We start from the raw sequence: 21,721 nt of genomic DNA, 5'->3' as shown, positions 1-21,721 counted from the left end.
GTAGTTGAGTACTGATGTCATTCTCTGTAATAAGTAGTGTTCCTTTGAATCTTTCCAGATCCTAGATAAGGCTGGTACTGTTATGATCCTAATTTTAAGAATGATTAAATAGCTAAACCTTGGAAACAACCAAAATTCCCATTCAATGAGTCGTGGATAAAAATGATATGGTCTTTTTATGTAATGGAGTAGAACCCAGCCATAAAGAAGGATAAACATGAGACTTTCATAGGTAAATGGATGCAACTTGAGACAGTAATAATAAGTGAAATAAATCAGACCCATGCATGTAAGTATCATATTCTCACTAGTGTGGGAAACTGAACAAATAAATAGGATACAAAATGTACAGTAGATATTAGGAATGAGGAAAAACTGTCCAAAAGAAAAGAAAAATTGTGATGGGAGAATGGGGAAAGGAAGGAAGGAAAAAGGGGAGGGGATATATATATATATACATACACACAAGATAGTTAAAATAGTTATACAGCTAGTATCTTCTAGTTCATTGAAAGGAAAGGTTTGTGCTAATATTGTTTGGGCAGTATTTGTACTCTGAAAAACTGTATTAATTAATTTTACTGTCCTACTAACCTGTTTTGAAACTATTTTATTGTTATTTTTAATTTTTTCTCTTTAAAACAAGAAGAATAAATGTACACTGTCATGTATTCACATATGTGTAACAAAATGAATATGTATGCCTCTCCAAATAATTATTTTTTATCATTCTGTATTTGGGAATACTAACTCAGTGATGGAGGACTGTTATAAAATTAAACGCACTTTATGTTATTGAATTACTAGTGCCTTGAAAACCCTTTAAAGTTGAGGAAGAAGTTTGTATAAATACTATCTCTTTAGGCTATTTTTTCTTTACCAAAAATGGCACAATTTGAATGGCCATATTTAATATCTTCATTCATCTAATTTTTCTCTTCAGCAGAAGTTTCTTACTCCTAATAGTTATTTCCCATGTCAACACCTATGTGTAGAATAATAGGCTGAATTTTGTTGATGGTTCTTTATTGGCTACAAAATGAAGACCAAGTTCCTTAGATTTGCTTATGTGATACTCATTATAATTTTTCTTCCAGTTTCAAAGAACTGAGGCTGTTATATGTATGACAGTCTCATCTTTCCTTCACTAATTGTCTTTTGTAATGATTCTTAATTTCTTCTTTCACCTAACCACTATATTCCATGTTATCACGAACACTTATCTTACCATAGGTGTATCTTGCAACAATACTTATCTCCCCACATCCCAGGAGCCTAGTCATAATGCCCTAAATATAAATAAATTCTCAGGACATGTCTGATGTATTGAAATGCTGCTCGCCAATCATAAATTTTCATGCATTGTAATTATCTAGTGTCTTTAAGAATTAGTGTTGTAATAAAGAAATAGTAATTATTTCTGTACTAATCATTAAGTTTATATCAATGTGGCAGGAGTAGTAACTCCTCAAATAGCTTTAAAGGTCATTGTTTATGATTAACTTTTAATATTTAAATTTAGTGTTTATATATTTAGACTGTACATTTTCTTATTACCTTGTTTATGGTGTGTCTCCACAATTCTAATGTCCAAAAAAGCAGTATTTGACAGTGCTCATTTGAATCACAAAATTTTGAAAACTGTAAGGTAGAAACTCCTAACTTTTACGTATTTTAATTAACAATGTATATACTGAACACCTCTGGCATAACTAATTCAAATACATTATCTCTTTAAATCCCTCAAAACCTCAGTGAAGTGTCCATACTGTATATTATTATCCTGACATTAAGCATAAGGGAATGAATAAACTTGGCATTTGGCAAGTGCCTTGTTGAAGGATACTTAGTTTATAAAAGATGCAATTAAGGTTTAGATCCGGACCTGTCTGATACAAAAGCAAAGATACTTTGGTACAATGTACTTTCCCTAAAATAATTACCTGACATGAAATTTTGTATGAAAATGTCAAAAGAATTATGCCTGGTGATGTCATGGCCCATAACAAAGTAAGATTATCAAGTGGTCCCATGTCTGCTAGGAGCAGATCAAGTAACTATGCCCAGAGTAGGCAGCAAAGGCTGGTAGTGAGAGAGAATCTGAGGAACATATAAAAGGAGTAGATGTCAAAGCTAGGATGGATAAGGTAGAAATTGTTAAGAAGCATTGTGAATCAGAAACTAATTAGAGAACCATAAGCCAGAACATTGTGTAAAACTGAGTAAATAAGCCAGGCGTGGTGCTATATACCCATAATACAAGCACTTAGGAAAGCAGGAAGATCACAGGTTATAAGTCAGCCTGGGCAACATAGTAGCTTAGCAAGACCTCATCTCAGATTTTTACAATGAATGAATAAAAAGCACAGGATGTATAGTTCGGTGTAAAGGCCCTGGGTTCAAACACTAGTGCTACCAAGAAAAGTTAAAAAGAAAATAAAGGTAAGCAAATATATTAATCTTGCAGAAAAAGCAAAACAAGTGAGTGCAGAAGAGGGATGGAAGGTAAATCAGGTCACAGGACATCACTCTCTACTGTTGAAGTAATGGGATGTGCGTGCAATGGTGGGACTTCTCAATCACACATGATACACAGTCAACTCAAGTGGACTTGAGAATTACTCCCCCTCCCTAGGAACTAATGAAAAAAATTAACTAACAAACAAAACTAACAAGCAAAACAAAAAGAATTAAGAAGTTTTGACCATGTCGCGATTTCTTAATTGACAGTCCTTTCTTTTGCAGAACCATGTGGAATGGGGAGCAGTGTGGCTCCCTGAATGGATATGGGACACATAGCACACACAACACTCTATTCACCATAGCTTTGGAAAGTATTGCATTATCATTTAACAAATACTATGGAGTATCAACTCTGGAAATATAGAGAATATATTAGTTTTTCCGTGAAGTCTTCTGTGATTGACCAGCAACTCAGATATCCTCATCTGTTCACTAATAGTGGTCCTCTCTAATTTGTGTTTGGTTTGCAAACTAAGGGAAAATGTATAGGGAGACACTATGTGAATAATGAGTGCATATAAATAATGAGATCTATTTTATCAACGCTATTAAACCACAAGACTGACTTTCTACTTCCAGATGTTTTTGCAGTAAATTTCCATGCTAGCCCATGCTACTTTTTTTAAATTATCACTCTAATTTTCACTTCCAAACAGAAGTTCACAGTTTTGAGAGAGCACCTGTTACCTATATAATTCTCTGATTAAAGAAAGATGCCAGAGGATAGAGAAAATCAGGAATTTTGTACATTTTTCCCAAATTAGGGTGATAGTTGGGGTATGTCATTTTTCAAAGAGAGAAAAATAATAGAAAAAAGCACTATCACTTTCAGAATCATTATTTGAAAGATAATTATGTCAACCAAGAGTAGGTGGATCATCTACTAAAGGACATTTAGATTGTTTGCTTTTTTCTTTCTTTCTTTCTTTCTTTTTTTTTTTTTTTTTTTTTATCTTTTTGAGACTGGGTCTTGCTATGCAGTTCAAGCAAGCCTTGGACTCACTTTGTAACCCAGGCTGGTCTCTCACTCCCAATGTTCATCCTGGCTGAGCCTCCCAAGTGCTGGGATTACAGGTATGCACCACCACCCTGGGCTTAGATTGTATTCGTATCTTGGCCACTATGAATAGTAGTTCCATAAGCATAGGAGTAGAAATATCTTTTCACACTCTTGATTTAAATTCTTCTGGACGTATACCTAGAAAGGAGATTGCTGGATCACCTCATACTCTAGTTTTTAATTTTGTGGCATATTCACTAAATGGAAGATCATCCAGCCTTAGAAAGGAAACCCTGTCATTTGTGACAACATGGATGAATATCTTGGTTACTTTTCTCTTGTTGTTGAGACAAAATACCTGATACCCAAAATTAAGGAAGGAAAAGCTTATTTAGCTCACAGTTTATGAAGGGAAAAATAATAGAAAAAAACATTATCACATATAAGTGAAATCACAATCCATATTCAGCTGGTGCCCAGGCTGGATGGCATGGCACAAGGGCAACACTTTCAGGCAGCAAAATACAGCAAAAGCAGCAAGAACAAAAGGAGGGGAGACAGTGGAGAGCAAGCCTCTTTCCTCTTTTATATTGTAAGCAGGCTACCCCCCACCCAGGGGCCCTGTAGTACTCACACAGTCTCCGTGCCCTCCTCCTGCAGGGGCTCAGGATGAATACAAAGTAAGGACCCCGCCCCCTGCCCAGTCTCTTAGTTCACCTTCTAAACTTCTCACATTGACACAATGAACAACATCTCAGAGCGGTAAGGGCGTGTCCTTTTCACCCCAGGGTGTAGAACTGCTGAGTCCCTTAGCCAAGCCTCTAGACTCCTCAAGTTGACACAGTATATCAACCATAACAATGAACCTAAAAAACCTTATGCTAAGTAAAATAAGCCAGACACAGAAAGACAAATACTATGTGGTTTCACTTTTATGAGATACCCACAATAGCCAAATTCAGAGAAATAGAGAATGAATGGCAGTTTCCAGGGACTGGGAGTGGGGTGGGGTAGAGAATACATGTTCCATGGGCGTAGATTTTCAGTCAAGCAAGATGAAAAAGTTCCAGAATTCTGCTACATAACATTGAACCTGTACTGAATAATACTGAATTGTGCACTTAAAAGTTGTTAAAAGGCTGTAAACTATATTAAGTGTGCTTACAAAATGAAGCCAAAAAATTAAAGATGCGTGAGGAACTTTTGGAGGGTATGGACATGTCTACTGCCTTGACTGGGGTCATCACAGAGGTATGCATATGCCCCAACTCGTGAGATTCTGTACATTGAAAATGTTGACTGCTTTGCAAATGCATTGTATTTCAGTAAAGCTGTTTAAAATGAAGGACTAGGAGTACGTCTCTAGGAGGAAGTGTGTATGAAGTGAAGCAGACAGAGAAAAGGGGGAAGCCAACCTCTGGTAGAATGGTGGTTTGCCAAGAGTTAGCGCGCACATTCGGCAGTGAGAGTCCTTGGAGGTGTGAAGGTTATTGCCTCCTACTGCACTTCCTGTCTAGGTTCTTGACAGATAAAAAAATGGAGCTAAGGTGCCAGATGCCACTCAAGGTTTCATTAGTGGAAATTGAATCACCTCCCTTTAACATACAGACTCTGTGATAACAGGATTAATAATTTTGACCTGAAACAAAGCCCCTGCAACTTTGTATTGGAGATGACTCAAAGCATTAACAAGTAAAAAAGTAGAAACTAAATGAGAAGAACTTGAAGGTGCTTTGTGGAAAGGCAGGCTTTGTTCTCTCTTTTCACCCTGTGGAGGCTAAAACCAAGCTGAGCCCACCACTCAAACTGTCAGAGGAGAGAGATCCACTTTTCTGTATGGAGTAAGAGAAAAGAATGAGAGAGGATGGGCCACCAAGGTGTTAACTCTGCCCTCCAAAATGTGAGGACTGTCCAGTCCCTTTACCATGGCCTAAAACAAGCATGCACACGTAGGAGAGAAAGGACTTTGTTTTTCACTTTATGATTAATCAGTTTTATTCACGAGACTGGAGAAGAAGTTTCCTTAAGTAAGGAAATAGGAATGACCTTGAAACCAGGTGCATTATTATCTGGGTACAGAGATACTGTGAATTTAATTTTTATTAATGTAGATAATAGCTTACATGAGCCTTATGGCGACATTACTAGCACTCTAAAATTTAATTAGATTTTTAGAGCTTCTGTTAATGTCTTTTGTAGGATTATGCAATCTAGGACATCACCAGCTAGCTTCATGCATTTTATTTTCATTATGATTTGAAATGAGCAGGAATAAGTATTTTTATGTATCAAAACAGTTTGATTTGGGAGTTTTTATAAAAAATTAACTCCCAGAGGGTTGAAATCTGTATTTGTTTTGTACGAAACTGCTTATGCAAATTTTGTTTCTCTTACAAACGTTGATAAACATCAGTGACTTACCTGTTTTTACTTTTATTAAGGATGGTTTTATTCATAAATATTAGTAATCATATAAACATTTACCTACAGTGACTTTAAAATAGTCATTTTAATGCAACATTTTCTTTAATGTATACATTTTCCTCAGTTTTTTTGTTCTGATAACTGTTTCATTTTAATTTTCCCTTACTTGCACTGCCCAGATTATATATATACTATGCCTTTCCAGCTCAAATGAACCCTTTACATTCATAGAAAAACCTTTCCACCCTTCTTAAGAGCCATCACAGTAATGTTCTGCTTATGTTAATAAATTTTAACCCAATTTTCCTTCTTCAAAAGCCAAAATATGAGGGCAAAAACTAAATCTCGAGTTTATATAAGCCACATTCATAAAATGAAAGTGGTACTATTGATTCTTACTGGCATTCTTTCTGTTTTCATTATGTAAACTTCTAATTTTGAAAAGCCTACAATCAAGTAGATAATGAGGTGAATTTACAGAGACTGGGAAAGAATAGTCCTATGTAGCATTAACTCAAAGAGTCAGCATTGTACAAAGGGCGGAGAAAGTGGGAATAGGAATAGGAAACATGTGTATGGACTCAGCTACTTTTGCTTTTTGATCGAGAACAGTCATTTTTCTTGCCTTGCCCTAATAAGAGTTCTCTTCTCTGCAAAATGAGGGTTTCAGAAGGATAGTCCCAGGATCTGTTTGAGCTCCATCCATATAGAAAGTCAGTGACTGTGGGGATACTAAGTGTTCCTTGCTTAGTGCATGCATCATATAATTCACTCAGGCTTTGTGCAGCCATCCTCTGCTGTCATAGTTCTATCCTTATATGCCTTTTCGTGGCTTTAGAGAGAGATTTCCTTGGGAAGGGACTTAGTCTGGCATGATTGGAACCTAGTAATTACAAAAGTACCAATTGCTCCTCTCTATAATTACAGTACAGAGCTGTTATTCATTTTGCCTAGTTTATAACACTGAAGCTGAGAGGATAAGCAAGTTTCCTAAAACTTAAGGGTATCCATTACTTTTAGCATTACATTTTTCCCTGAGTAGGTCTTTATCTTAAGGACAGGCTCCTAACCCTCAGAATCAGTCACTTCCACCGATGCACTTGATTGCTTGGAAGCGGAGAGGGACTAGAGCCTATAGCAGTACATAAATAATAACCCCAGCTCAACGCCTCATCCCAATATAAAGAGAGGGTCACAATACAGAGAAAACAGTGACAATACAAAGTGATGTGAAGTCCCAGCTTGTTTTAGTTATAACCCCTAATAAACCTACTCTCTTGTTCTTCAGGACCTGTAAAAAATTACCATTTTTTAATGTTGTTTTACTGGTCTCACTCATTACAGATATTCATGGCTGTGCTTTACAATGAATTTTTAATTATTTTTCCTGATTAGGTCTATGCAATTATTCATAATGTTCATCTGAGTGAAATAAAATGATATACACTGAGGCGGGTGTTAACAGATTGTAAGACTTGATATGTTTTGAAAAGAAATGGTAATGATAAATGAGAGTGACCTAATTTGTGGAACACTCTCCTTGCATAAAATAATCTACCAGTTTGTAATTATATGATTAACTCCACAAGAAAAAAGTCAATCAAGTCAGAATTATCGAGTTACAGAATTAAAGAATACCTGGGACTTTTTCAAATTATACTTTTACTAATAGTGAACTTTCACATAAATTCCAAACATAAATATTTGTTAGAAGTATTATACAGGCAAGTGTGGCAGCACATATCTGTAATATCAGCTACATGGAAGGCTGAGGCAAGGGGATCTCAAGTTTGGGACCGTCCAGGGCATTTTGGCATGTACCTGTCCCAAAAAATATAAAGAACAGGGGAGTGTAGCTTAGTAGTAGAGGACACCTGGGTTCAACCCCAAGTACATCCAGCCAGGGGGAAGCATTTTTAGGAAAAAGGTATTCATTTATTTGCCAGTGAAATGCAGAAGATATTAAAAAAAATAGCGAACATCTCAAAAATTAATGATAGCTGCTTATTTTTAGTGGTCAGTGTCTGTAATGTACTTACACAAACCAGAAAGCTGATCTCAGAAGAGATAAATGAAGGAATGAGGCAAAGTATAATCAAGTCCATTATAAAAATGCAGAAATTGAAGCTCTATGGGATTAAATGGCATATTCATGATCATGTAGATTTGCAAAGGCAGAACCCAGAAACTTACAGACTTCTTTTAAACACACTAGAAAAAAAAGTTAAAATAAACAATCTAAGGAATGTAAGTCCTGAAAAGTTTTCAGCACATTTGATCATGAACTGTATCTCAGAGATTTAACATAAGAAAGAGATATTTATATCTAATTTGAGAGATGATATTATACAATAATGCAAACTACAGTAAGGTGAATTATAATTTGTTCATATGCAAAATCATTAGGATCATTTTATTTCATATAACCAATAAATTAGATGAAACTATAGAAAATGATACATTCATGGCATGAATGTGAAAAATATTGAAGTGACTTGTGTGTAGGCCTCATGTACATCTGCATAACTTGATAATATTCTAAGAAGCTAAATTTAATCACCCCCATATTATAAGCATGGAACCTTAGGCTCTAAGAAATTAATTGTCGATTTGCAAGAGACTGAGCAGAATTCAAATCCAAGTCTGTCTGAATCTAAAATCTATGCACCTATTCTCTACAGTTAATGATCTTGCCTTTATTCTGTGCTGCCATTTATACTAATATGATACTCATTAAATATTTCATGACTGAATGGCTGAAATAATGGATCATTGAACATTTTTTAAACTTTTTTGATTACATTTATTCAATTTATTCGATGAGCATAAAATACAGGTGTTTGATTCAAAAGGGTGATCTTTGGGTGAGCAATTAAGAGCTCCTATAAACCTTTCCATAAACCTTTTGGAAGTACAGAAAAATGAAAGACTTTGACTATAAATAAAAATAACAAAATTACTAAATATCAGGCCCATTTCATCTGTTAGCAGCACTTGAGACAAATATAAACCCTGGAAATATGATGTGGAAGCAACCCATTACCTGAGTTGCTCAAAAGGGGATATGTATGAGACTCCCACAGGGGGCAGACATATGAGTTCTTCTAGGAAGGCACTGCAGCACAGCTGCTTGCAGAAAGGACAGGGGCAGACAAATATTCTGGAAGCAGTAGGCAAATTTAATATCAGTAGGGCAGGATCATCAACCTGTGTTTGGCTTTATAATGATCATTAGTCTTCATTTGGGGTTATCGATTGTTCTAACGGCTAGGACAAGTGTAATGAACTGTTACAGCCACTCTGGGTGAATGTCAGCCCTCCAAATGATCATTATCCAGAGAGGACAGTATAAATAGTTGAAGTGTGTAAAGTAAAGTGCACAGAAGAGAGGCAGAATGTGGAGAAAGTGGGCCCTTGCTTCCTTCCTTAGTCTTTTTTTTTTTTTTTTTTTTTTTCGGGGGAGATACCTTAGCTTTTCTACTTTCCTGCCATTATCAGAAATTGCTTCAGCAATCTGTTTTAACTGCTGTCCTACTGGGTCATGAGAAAGAGGACATTTCCCTTGTTAAAATTTTACTGTTTTGTCAGTGATGGAGGAAGGGCACCTCCAAAAAGTATGGAAAATTAAATTCAGTGTTTCAATAAATTCTGTGTGTAGCCAGGTGTGTCTGTATTTCTTGTGTCTTCCATGAGTCATTCCTGAAGGGTATCCTTTGGGGCATGGATGACATTAGCATGTGGGCCCCTAGAGAAAACTACAGCAGCTTTAGGGAGAGAGCTATTAGTGCCCACATTAGCAGAGTTAACTGTTGAAGTAATAGTGCACTGTGTAGCTTCTGTCTATTCAAAAATTGCCTCTCTTCTCCTCCAGTCCCTTCAAAGGCAGTGCCAACCCTCTGATGTACCAAGTTCAGATTCTGTTTGTGTCTGGTAAGCACCTCCTATTTGCTGGACACATTGCTAGTCACAACATGATTATTACAAGTGTGGATAGGCACTTGTAACCTGAATTTGACATATGCATCCTTGAGACAGAGAAATTGGTTAAGTTCATACACCTAAGAGCAACTAGAACTGGGAAATAAGCCTGTGTTTCCCTACACCTAAATTTTCTGGTTGTGAACTACACCAAACCTGCCTGAAGGTAGAATGAACGACAGAAGGGATGGAGAAACGAGGACAGGAGCAGGATGAGCACTGTTTATAACATTGAAACAGCCACCTCTTTATTACTATGTTACTGAAAAATCATTTTCTGTGTTTTTATTGAGGGGAAATGCTGCCCATTTATATTTTTAAATTAGCTTCATCACCTTGAAATAAGGCCTCATGTCCAGTAAGCATTTAATCTTTTTGTTTGTTTCTTTGTTTGTTTTGTCTTTTTGTGATAGGGTCTCACTATGCAGTTCAGGCTGGCCTTGAGCTCACTTTGTAGCCCAGGCTGGTCTCGAACTCTCGATGATCCTCCTGCCTCAGCCTCCCGAGTGCTGGGACTACAGGCGTGCGCCACCACACCCAACAGCATTTATTCTTCATTCCTCCTCCGCAGCACACTTCTAACCTTAGCAACCACCAATCTGCTTTTCATCTTTATGTATCGTCTTTATTTCATTTAAATGGAATCATGTAATTATTTGTGTCTGGATTCCTTCACTTACCATAGTGTTTTTGACTTTCACCCAGATTGTGGTGTGTATCTGTAATTCACTCCTTTCTGAGTAAAAATAAAATGCATTCCATTGTGTATGAGTACCACATCTTATTTATCCATCCCTCCATCTATGGGCACTTGAGTTCTACCTTTTAGCTACTGTAAATACTAGTAGTATGAACATGCCTGGGCAGCTGTTTGAATGATTTCAATTTTGGGGAGCTACATCCTTTGAGCATTTATTTTGTAGTAGTGAATTAAATGCTTCATATATGGAAGCTTATTGCATCCTACAGAACCGTATGAAATGAGTACTATTATTGTCCCTAGTTTACAGATAAGTTCACTAATCCAAAGTGCAGTTAAGCTGTCTTATATTGGGCTCTGCATGGTTCTGGAACCCGAATCCACACAGCCAAAATCCAGAGTCTGTATGAAGCCCTTTCTTCCTTGTATGTTGTGAATTTGAGGCTTAAGACTAGGACCGCCCTTCCTTCTTGTCAATTTTCCCTGGTTGATCATGTTCACACAATTTAGAATCTAGTATTGGGTGTTAATTCTAAGTGCTACTTCTTAAACTACCATTGTCATGTTTACCACTATCCATATTTTGTTTACATTTGAAATGTACTTAGATGTTATCTTTAAGAAATATATTTTATTTTGTTTCTTAATATTAAAAATCATGCAATAAAAAAACAACAAAAAACTCCAAACTTTGCAGCCAGAATATTGCTACAACAGTCTTGATTCCTGCTTTAATATAAAACTATAGTTCCCATAGAAGGTTGAAAGTCAAAACAGTAAAGAATTGTAGAAAAACATGTATGAATTTGTTTGAAAAGATAAATTATGAATATCCCCAAATATAGGCTCCATATATGTTCTGAAAACAATTAGGTATATTCCTCTTTATTTTCTCAAGGATCTTCTTTAACTCATGTCACAGGGGCATAACAAAAAGGTTATCACTGCATTTGTAATGGACTAGAAATCCCATGTCCTGATATGTGCTACCATGTCATAGTTCCTTTGTGCATACTTGGGTTATTTTCTTCCCTAAGTGCAGCAGTTTCTTGTGTAATTAATTTGGCATATTTTAGTTCAATGGTACTTACTCTCTCAACATAAATTTATATTCTAACTCTTATATTCAGTCTAATTATGTATCTCAGTTGAAAAAATGCAAAGGACTGTGCCACTTGGCCATTCTGAGGATTTAGATTTTGTATTATCAGCTGGGGGAAGATTTTGACCATTTTAAGCTTCGCTGAAAAGCATGTTTGAAAAATTCCCACTCAGACTTAATGTCTCCCACCTGCCATTTTCTGAGCAGCCTAGTTCCAGTTGTAGAACAGGTGCTTCTTTTCTATGGGTGTGACGTAGAGGGAGGGAGAAACACTCTTCAGGTTCAACTAAAGCATTGGAAACTTTGGAAGCTTTATCCAGTCCTCAGTTTGATGATTAAGTTGTACAGTCTCTTGCTCCATATAATTTATCTAAGAGATGTACGTACATTCATGGTATTTTACCACATTTTAATCTCACTATGCTGCTGTGAATTGAACTAAATAGTAATTTTATAATGTATGTATGAGGCCATTTTTATACCAATAAAAGTTAATATTAACCAATAGTGTAAGATATACGTTAAAAAATGAAATGTGTTCTACCAACTCCTGTATACACATCTTTCTGTTATGTACAGTCCTATACAGTAAGTCCTGCTAAGCTTTTTCATAAATTGTTCCTGTTAAAATGTAAATTCACTTGCTATTAGGTGCACATAATTGAATTTTGATATGGTCATTACATTTAAAAATATTACTTAGGCATTATCTATATATCCTCTCTCTGAGCTGTTGACGGCGATCACTTGGGGATGGACAAACTTACGAAAACTATGCATTTTATTAGTGAGCTTTTCAAGAGTGGTATTTTCTTCAAATCCATGCCCATGAATATTTTTATTTCATTTTTAGATATAAAGGTAAACCAAATGACTTTTTATTTTTATAAAAATGATTTTATATAAGCAGAGATTCTTCTTGGCTTTCTTTTTAAATAGGTTTTGTGATAGGAATGAAATGTAAATGAAATGATAGCAGGCCCTGTACATTTCTAGTGTGGCGACTGTAATGAAGGGTATTGGCTTTGCTATCCAACCTCCCCAAGCATATTTTCTTTGTGTTAGTGACTTATGCAGTGTTGGACATTTCATCTGTACATTAGACTGTAGAATTCTTCCTTTTGACCTTGAGTGTTTTGCATTCCACCCTTTATATGTATAAGTCTGTGTGTGATTCTAGCATTCTTTCTTAGCTGAAGCTAGGAAGTATTAGCACTAGATTTCCCATCGACGTTTCAAATCTGATAAATGGATCCCCTGTGGGTACAAAAATTACATACACTTAATACCTAAGGTAAGAGACTTGCAGCCTCAGCAAATTCCTAAATTATGTTCTCCCCCTTGTTGATTTAAAAGTGGTGTTAACATCTTCCTAAGAAAGATCATGGAGATTGTTTTGTGGGAGCTTTGAATATAGTAGTATACTATTTCAGTCTTTGTTATTCTCCTACCTAATTTTGTGTGTTGCATCAGTTTTTAAAAGGGATCATTCATTTAGAATTATACTGATTACAACACATGCTACAAAGTCTCCAAACACAATAAGAAAGAATTTTAAACATAAACAGATGAACAGTCTTGGGAATTATGCACAGTTGCCCTACCTTTCTTTTGCTTTGCATTTACAGTCCCCTTCTTATTCCACCAGCAATATCTTCACAAAGTAAAATACATTCCAAAGAGTTGTCTATGGTATCTCAAATTAAATAATAAAATTTACTAAGTCCAAAACTACTCTCATGATATAGCCAGTTAGGGTTTTCATCTTGGTCTTTCTCTTTGAAACTAGTTTATGGTACTGGTGCTCATGTGGCAAACAGACTGAAAAGGAGATGCCTTCGTGGATAAGGTACTGAAACAGCTCAAGGCTCTGGAAAGTGTTTCAGTTTTGCATCCGAATACTCTGGCCTCTACAGAAAACTCATTGGCTTCCCATGCTTCCAGGCTACATAATCTCAGCAATTAGACCTGGAGGGCAACTCTGGCTGTAAAGACATGATTTTGTTTTTATGACTTTACTTCAGTTTGTAAGCCAAACATAGCAAATACATAGTTTGTTATCACTTCTCTTTCTCTAGGCTTATGGAAGTCATCATTAATTTATCTGTGTAGTCTGTTCTACTAAACCCAGACACTGCTTCCTAATCCTTCTGAACATGACACTCAAGAGAGCTATTGTTTCCAGGTCAGAAGTGTCACATGCGATGCACCTGCTCTGCCCATCCCTTTCTGGCTTGACTTATAGTTACATTTCTTTCTGACAAATCTCTGCTTGGCAGGTACAGTTTACACATCTTTCACTTTTACTTTTCATGCCCTCAAGAGAATGGGAGTACTGTGTATTTTCTATCAAATACATAATTTTTCATTGCTCTTTCTCGGTATTCCCATCTCAACCCTATTTCTGTTCATCGTTGCTTCTCAAGGTTTTGAATCGTCTTATTACGCTATTGTTCCAGAAGTCATTCCCCGATCCATTTTGACCAGTCCCTTTATGAGAATCTCCTGCTAGCTCACTTAAGATGAGCATGTGTATTCTGGAAAGCTCAGACATTAACCTCACAGTTAATTCATGGTTTCAAGACTGCTTGGTACTACCACCGTTATGGTAAAAGCTGGAACTCTGGCACCTCTTGGTGGCTCAGATACGAGGGAGTAAGGAGCAGATACTGGGCTTTCAGTTGCTGTTTCTCCTCTGAGGCACATGTGTGCCTTAGTTACTGTTTCTCCTCTGCTTCCATGAGGCTTATTCATGAAGATGAGAGTCTTGTCTATGTTGGGTGAAAAACAATTCATGGCAGTTGGAGGTAGACTGATTGACTTCTAAGGATAACATTTAATCATGGTACTACCCCCAAAGCCTCTTCCTGTACCTTACCTTCTCCTACAGATTGGACTATTAAATATGTTTGACATCTCCACCAGATGTTCTAGCAAGGGTTGGGAAATTTATTCCAAAATTACTAGCAAATATTTATGGAGTAACCACTGTGCGGTTGGCATTGTGCTAGTTACTCAGACACATAGGTATATGAAAGGAAGAGAGCCATTCATGTAGATTCCTATTGTGGAGGAGAACAGGGATTAAGCTGAGGATTCTACTTCCTGATGGCCCTAACCAGGGAATATTCTTCTGTGGCCTAGTGAGCCCATGTCCTAGAGAGTGGTATATAGAATTCATTTGTAGAGTTCTGTGACTGTCTGCCCTAAAAAGACCCAGAGCCTATCTCACTCATGGTCAGAGAATACTCCAGGGCCACAATCAAAATGGCCTTTATTCATATTCAAAGGTTTATAAATGCAGTGGATTGGTCATGTCACAGTTCCATTTTCACTACTCTTAAATGACTTGGTTCTCCTTGGTCTTACAGATAGATGTGTCTTAAAAGATAGGAAAGTTAATAGTACTAGCAAGTATTAAATATAGGGAGTGTTAGAATATTATTCAGTACTCTGCTAAGAATTTAGATGATCTCAGTTAATTGTCACACTGAATTTATGGAGTTTGGATTTTATTATTCAGGTTGTATGGAGTCAGAAAACAGAGTTAGGTAACTGTCCAAGGCCAGACATCTAATAATTGGTTCCTATTTTCTCATCCAGGTGGTCTGATTATACAACCTGAAATTTTAAACATATTAATCTAAATTCCTAGCAAATATTTGGAATACACTCTATTAATAAGAAAACTGAAACCCAGCCTATTGACTAATTTGCCAAGTTAACATATTACTTACAAACTAGAGATTAAATCTTATGTTTTAATTTTAATATAACGTAAATAATAAGTTTAATCACTTATAATGCTTATTCCATTTCAGCCACTCTCCTTGTGCTTTTTATTTCATCACCATAACTACTTTGAGGTAAGTACTATTATTACCCATATTTTACGCATAAGCAAACCTATGCATTCTGAGACTTGTTTAACATCACATAGCTTCGAAGTTAAGAAGGTAAGATTCTAATTTAGCCAGTCTTCTGCCAGGATTTGTGTATTCGTGTTCTAACTCTCAAAGCAGAGAGCTTTCCCCTCTACTTCCAAACAGAATTTGTGATGCTTAAAGCTATTTTTGGTTGTCACAACATTGGCAGGGTCCTGTGTGTCAGAAAGGGTGGCGATATTTGTAGAATGTAGTGGGTAGAAGTCCGAGATGCCACAAAACATCCTACAGTACACAAGACAGACCTGTTCTTCAAAGATTTATTTGTCTCAAAATGTCAGTAGTGTGATACCCACTGTTCTAGCTACTACACTGTCTCTTTATGCTACCTGCCAACAGGACCTTGAAAGAGTCATAGAGTAGAATCCAGCCTCTCAAATACAGGAGAGCAGGGAGTATCCTGCGGTACACACCTGGCTTAATGTGTCTTGTATCATGACTGTAGTTCTCGATTGGAATATTATAATTTAGTAGGTACCTCATAGTATAAAAGCTAGCGTTGTGCTCAGCAAGAATCTATGGGAGTTCATCAATTATTACAGTGGAAACACAAATTGATGTGTTTAGATTTAGGATAAAAGAATGGCATCCCAGTTGGAGAAGATGATAAAAGTAGCACTTTGATGACTAGTAGTGATTTTGGCTTCAGCAAAGTAGTCACATTGTTATTTGAAAAGATGTGTTATTTTAGAAAGGAAGAAGTGGTATATTTCAAGCATTTTCTTTTTATTAAAATAAACCTATTTTGCAGATTTAGTGTGCCTTTTATCAGTGGTACAGCTCCATTACAATTTTGGCTGTATGTCTGGACAAAAATATAAAGAGGAAAAAGAATATTTTCATGTCTACATTGTGTATTTCTCACAAGAGTTTCCAAGTGTAATTACATATCTATGACTTTTGTCCAAAAAGACCCCTCAGTGGTGTGAATCTTATTTGGTTACTAGCTAATGAGGGTTGGGCCTAAGTCCAGCATATGCATTACATAAAAAAGTAGGGAAATACATTCCCAGCAAAAGGAAATTTCTGTATAATTCCTATCAAAGTTCTCTGTGCTTTATCATCATTCAGGTCATCAAACACAAGACTGTCTGGCTTACCAAGGCCTTGTATTCCCTATATATTCATTTAATAAATATTTTGGTTTATTTCCTGTGTAAGCTTTTGTGGACAGCACAAAATAAATGAGATATGTAGTCTCTACCTTTATAAAACTGATAAGTTGGGCCAGGGATTTAGTTCAGTGGCACAGCACCTGCCTGGCAGGTGTGAGGTCCTGAGTTTGATACCTAGTATCTCTCCAAAACAAAACCTGATAAGTCAGACAGAATTAATATATTTCATACAAATAAAAATCTGTGAACCTTTAGGCTGAGAGTATTGACTGTAGTGACTTCGGAGAATGGCATAGTCAGGTGAACTAAAACTGCATTGGAAATAGTAAGTGGATGTTAGTAGGTAAATAGGGATAAAAGATTGGCTAGTAGGTAGGAAAAACACTGTGGAGGAAAGAGAGGCCTTGTATAATGATAGACCAGAACTAGGCTTTACTTGAGGTTGACATTTGTGGATGAAACTCCTGTTACAGGATGAAGCATATGTGACTTTAGGATTATTATTTCACTTCACTGCTTTCTCCTTTGTAAAATGAACATAATAGAATGCTTCTGATTATCAAAGATAGAATTCATGTAAAGCACTTAGCACACTTTTATATCAACTGTTATTATTCCCATTGTTTCCCTCACGTTTTAATGCCTATGCAATATTCCTAAACATTTATTCACATGAATGTGCATATTCATCTATTCATAGCTATACCCATTGTTCCTTAACATGAGCACTTTACACTGTTGCTCCAACAGAAAAATAATGCCAGCCGAATATTCCATTTTAATTTTTAGTAACAAAATGAGAAAAAAGAGAAGCAAGGATATTACTTAATCCAAAACATCCATAATGGTATCATTCCAACATGAAGTCACTGTGCCATTAATCATGTAGTAAAAAATACAGTCCTATCATTTAAAGAAAAAACATGCAAGGAGCCAGCGATCTTAGTGTTAAGTGGAATAAGCCAGGCACAGACAAACACTACCATCTCACACGTAGTGTAGTTTATAAATGGTGATCTCATAATAGAGAAGGATGGTGCTTACAGAGACTGGCAGAAGAGTTAGGAGGGGTGGGAAAGGGTGATCTGTCAGTACTAAGTGATAGACAGGAGCAAGAAGTTCTAGTGTGCTATTCTACCATATAGATAACGAATGAATTGTACTTTCACAAAGCTGGAAGAAAAGATTTGGAAAGTTTTCACTATAAAGAAATGATAAATGTTTGAAGAGAGATTATGTTCAACCTCATTAAAACTTTACACAAGTACATATATTGAAATACCAATAGTACCTCATTAGCATGTATAATTTTATGTATTTATGTGTATTTTATAAAAAAAATTGAATTAAGATAAAATTATTCATGACACTTCTTCTGTTTTTATATCATATTTGAAACCTGCTGTGTATTTTATACTCATAGCACGTCTCATTTTGGAATAGCCACATACTGTTTCTGAAACTCAGTGTATTTGAGAGTCTTTGCCTTAGTCTATGCTCTTAAGGAATAAAAATTGCTGGCCTCGTAAGTCTCTTTAACTTTAGGTGATGATAACTAAAAGTGTCCTATCTAAATGCAAATGTCAAAAGGCAAAAGACAAAGATACAACTGGCAACATACAAGAGTATAAAATTGACTTTTATAAAAGAAAAAATGCTTGAATTTAAGACTACTGATAAAGCATTAAAGTACAAGTATGTTTTTGAAATAAAAATACATCATACAAAATAAAGCCAAAATTCAGCTCCTTTGTGCCTCAGGCTAAAATGATTTGTTATGTGAGGACCTACCAGTTTATATTATCAAAGTTAAATGGACACAGGACATCCTTAGAGTATCAGAAAATTTCTTACTATAGGGAATATTTTATATAAAGAGACATTGTTATATTAAGGGTTAGTAGTGTAGCTCACACATGGCTAATACCTATGAGCTCCCTGGTTTAGTTACTGGCATGCACTTGCACTCATACACGTGTACACACACACACACGCACACAAAGATGTTAGATGTATTTGAAAGATATTCTAAAAATAGGAATCATGACCATTAAACTTGGTATCTCAATATCATTCAATTAAGAAACAACTAGCAGATTAGTAAAGCATACTCATGTGTGTGTCTGGGTGGGTCATGGCAGCATGGTCTTGGGTATATCCATTCCTTTCTGTCATACTTTCCCTGTTCTGTTCCTATCCATCACAAACTAAGGAGATTTGCTTTGCCATGTCACTCTGCCGTGAGTTTTCTGCCTTGGAGACTGCAAACCCTTTACTGACTCTCCTGAAACTATGATCTAATTTACATTTTTCCTACTTTTAGTTATATGTGTCTGATATTCACTGACAGGAAAGGTGACTTATATAGGAAGTAGTCTCTTTTGTTTGATCCTGCCTCTGTGTCCGGTGGTATAGTACAATTATTCCAGGTACATTAATAGAAGAACATGCTGTCTTTATATGGGAAGCTAATTTTTACGATCTAATGGCAGACACTGTTTACTAGACTTACTATCCAATCTTCTCTAAAACACTGTACAGTATTTGTGCATCTAACTGTAGGTAGCTGTTCTGTACTTCTCACAAGTTTGATTCTTATGTAAAATTGATGGTCTTTTACTTACATAGAGCAGTTAGGAAAACTTGATTTGTATTCTATTTTACTCATGTTAAATAGTGGACTAACATCCTGATACATTAGTTTAATTTTAGTTTCTAAATTCAGCGTTGTACTTAACTGCTCCACCATGTCCCTGCTTTTAAAAGAAATATCCTATCATGTTACAAATATTGAAACTTAAACTCAACAGTGAAAATCTTGGATGTGCAATGCAAGTTCTAAATGGTGGACTATATGTGGGACTTGGAAAGCTTGTGTTCTTTAACTACCAAAGCCACACAGATTTTTACCATTTAATAAATATCAGTTCTTTTGAAAAGTCAGAAATGAAATGAATGCCATCGTTTTTCATTTTTTGTCTATCCAAAAGGTTAGCCATCCAAGAAGTAATACATTCACATTATAATGTTCCGTAGATGACCACATAAACTACATCACTGTTCCTGAAAGGGGAGTTCTTAATTACTCCTGAAATAGCTTCTATAATTAAGGAACTTGTCTAATGAGAGAAGGAAAATGAAAGATCTACAGTGAAGGTCAAATTTAAAAGGATGCGTTGTGCTCTATATTTTGTTTAGCTATATTAAGCGTGTATTTTTAAGGAATTAATTTGCACAATATTGTTTTCCTCCAAAAGCTGATAGTATAAATTGGCAAATAATGCCAATTTTTAAAATAAGCCAGATGAGTACTGTTTTGCATCTGGAAACACAAAGCAACAATAATTTTGTACTTGTTTGTTACTGTGATATCTGCTTTGTTTTATCCTATGAATTGGGGTAAGATTCAAGTTAAAGATTTGAGTACCATTTGAAATGGTATTGTTTTTTAAAAATAATCTTGTTGCTTCTCTTCTTCTATCAGCATGTATGTTTTTTGCCCAAGAACTACAAAAGACACATAGCACTTGGGCTTTTAATACTCCATGGTATAATAAGGGATATATACCATCAGTGTCAGGAGGTTTTAGAAATGCTATGGATCACAAAGAAGGGAGATTGTGACTATGGATATCAATCATCGATAGCCTGTTTAAATTCTCTGGATATATTTTTCTGACCAACTACCCTATAGATTTCAACCCATAGATTGCTAGAAAAAAATGGTACAGTCATTAAGTTCTATCCTTGAATAATTTCCAAGTTGTTCTGTGAGATATTCAGGAAATTAAAATTTTTCACTTGTTTATGTCTCTCAAGCAGTTCATTATGTGTGAATTATACCAAACCTAACTCACCACACAAGAAAATATTTTGGTGTTTATGCCATATTCTTTTTTGGTCTGCTTGGGAAGCAAGAGAATTCTGTCTGTTCTTTTTTGACCAATTATTTCTGTATGTTACCATGGAAAATGCTACATTAGCAGCTAACACATGGGTTTGTTATGAGGCTAAAATTTTGTCACTCCCTTTACTTGAGCCATTTCCTCTCTCACCAACCAGGATGATTTAATGAAATATTCAGGAAATAGAAGCAAATTGAAGATATTGTTTGTGGGAGGTGCTATGAATTGCGGGCGAGCAAAGGGAAGAAAGAAGAGTACCCAAAGAGAAAGGTTCAGTGATTAAGGAGAGTTTGTCAAGCTGTGGTGCAACACACTATCACCTGGGATCCAGTTAAAATGATACATTCTTGGGTTTCTTCTTACATCTTTCCCAAAGAGACTTTGTTCTACTGGGTCTCAGACTGGAACTGAGAAACTGCATTTCATTATCAAGGATCCCATTCCTGTGGACCCGGTGATAAACTCTGCCCTACAAGAAAGGCAAAGTTTGCTATAAAAGAGCAGAGGTACCCTAAATTCCATTTTCTGCTTTTATCTTAAGGCATGAGATTATCCTGGGACTGAGGGTATTTTCTGGCAGCCACACTTGCTGAATCTTCTTTCCTAACAGGTACCCCACCTGGAAATGACTCTCCTATTAGGCTTGCATATCCACCATTATGCTTTGGATATCATTTAAGTGTGTCTCCCAAAAAGTACATGTGCTGGAAGCTTGGTGCCTAGTTTGAGGATGTTAAGTGAAATGATCTTTAAGAAGTGATGTCTAGTGGGAGGCCATTAGGCCATGGGGCATATTCCTTTTCGGAAGATACTAACATTTTTCTTGTGGGACCTCTGTCTCTCTATCACGTATCTCGCCATGTAATCTCTCCCTCGTTTCATTATTTTAAAGTAGATTAAAACATTCATTGACATTGTGTTATGGGAAAGGTCAAGAAACATCAAGTCTGTGGTATTTTATAATTGGCTGTCTCTGGAAGACACTAGGCAGTTCAGCCTATTTTTTTTTTTTTTTTTTTTTGGTTTTTCT

General features: G+C 36.0%; 1 protein-coding gene across 6 annotated transcripts in view; it reads left to right on the top strand.

Moving 5' to 3' along the window:
- Cntn4 (contactin 4) overlaps positions 1-21,721 on the top strand; it is a 661,264-nt gene that overhangs the window by 87,971 nt on the left and 551,572 nt on the right. For 5 of the 6 annotated variants that reach the window (XM_005383753.2, XM_013513798.1, XM_005383751.2 and 2 more), the window contains exon 2: positions 15,549-15,593. The exons of the other annotated variant lie outside the window; for it this stretch is intronic. The gene's annotated coding sequence lies outside the window, so the exon portion shown is untranslated. The remainder of the gene's footprint in view (positions 1-15,548; positions 15,594-21,721) is intronic. 6 annotated transcript variants of the gene reach the window in all.

This window comes from Chinchilla lanigera, unplaced genomic scaffold, assembly GCF_000276665.1.
Source record: "Chinchilla lanigera isolate Chin_1 unplaced genomic scaffold, ChiLan1.0 scaffold00020, whole genome shotgun sequence".
In the NCBI taxonomy this organism is placed as follows: Eukaryota; Metazoa; Chordata; class Mammalia; order Rodentia; family Chinchillidae; genus Chinchilla; species Chinchilla lanigera.
Note: the sequence above shows the minus strand (reverse complement) of the source record. Positions and strands in the feature narration are given on the sequence as shown.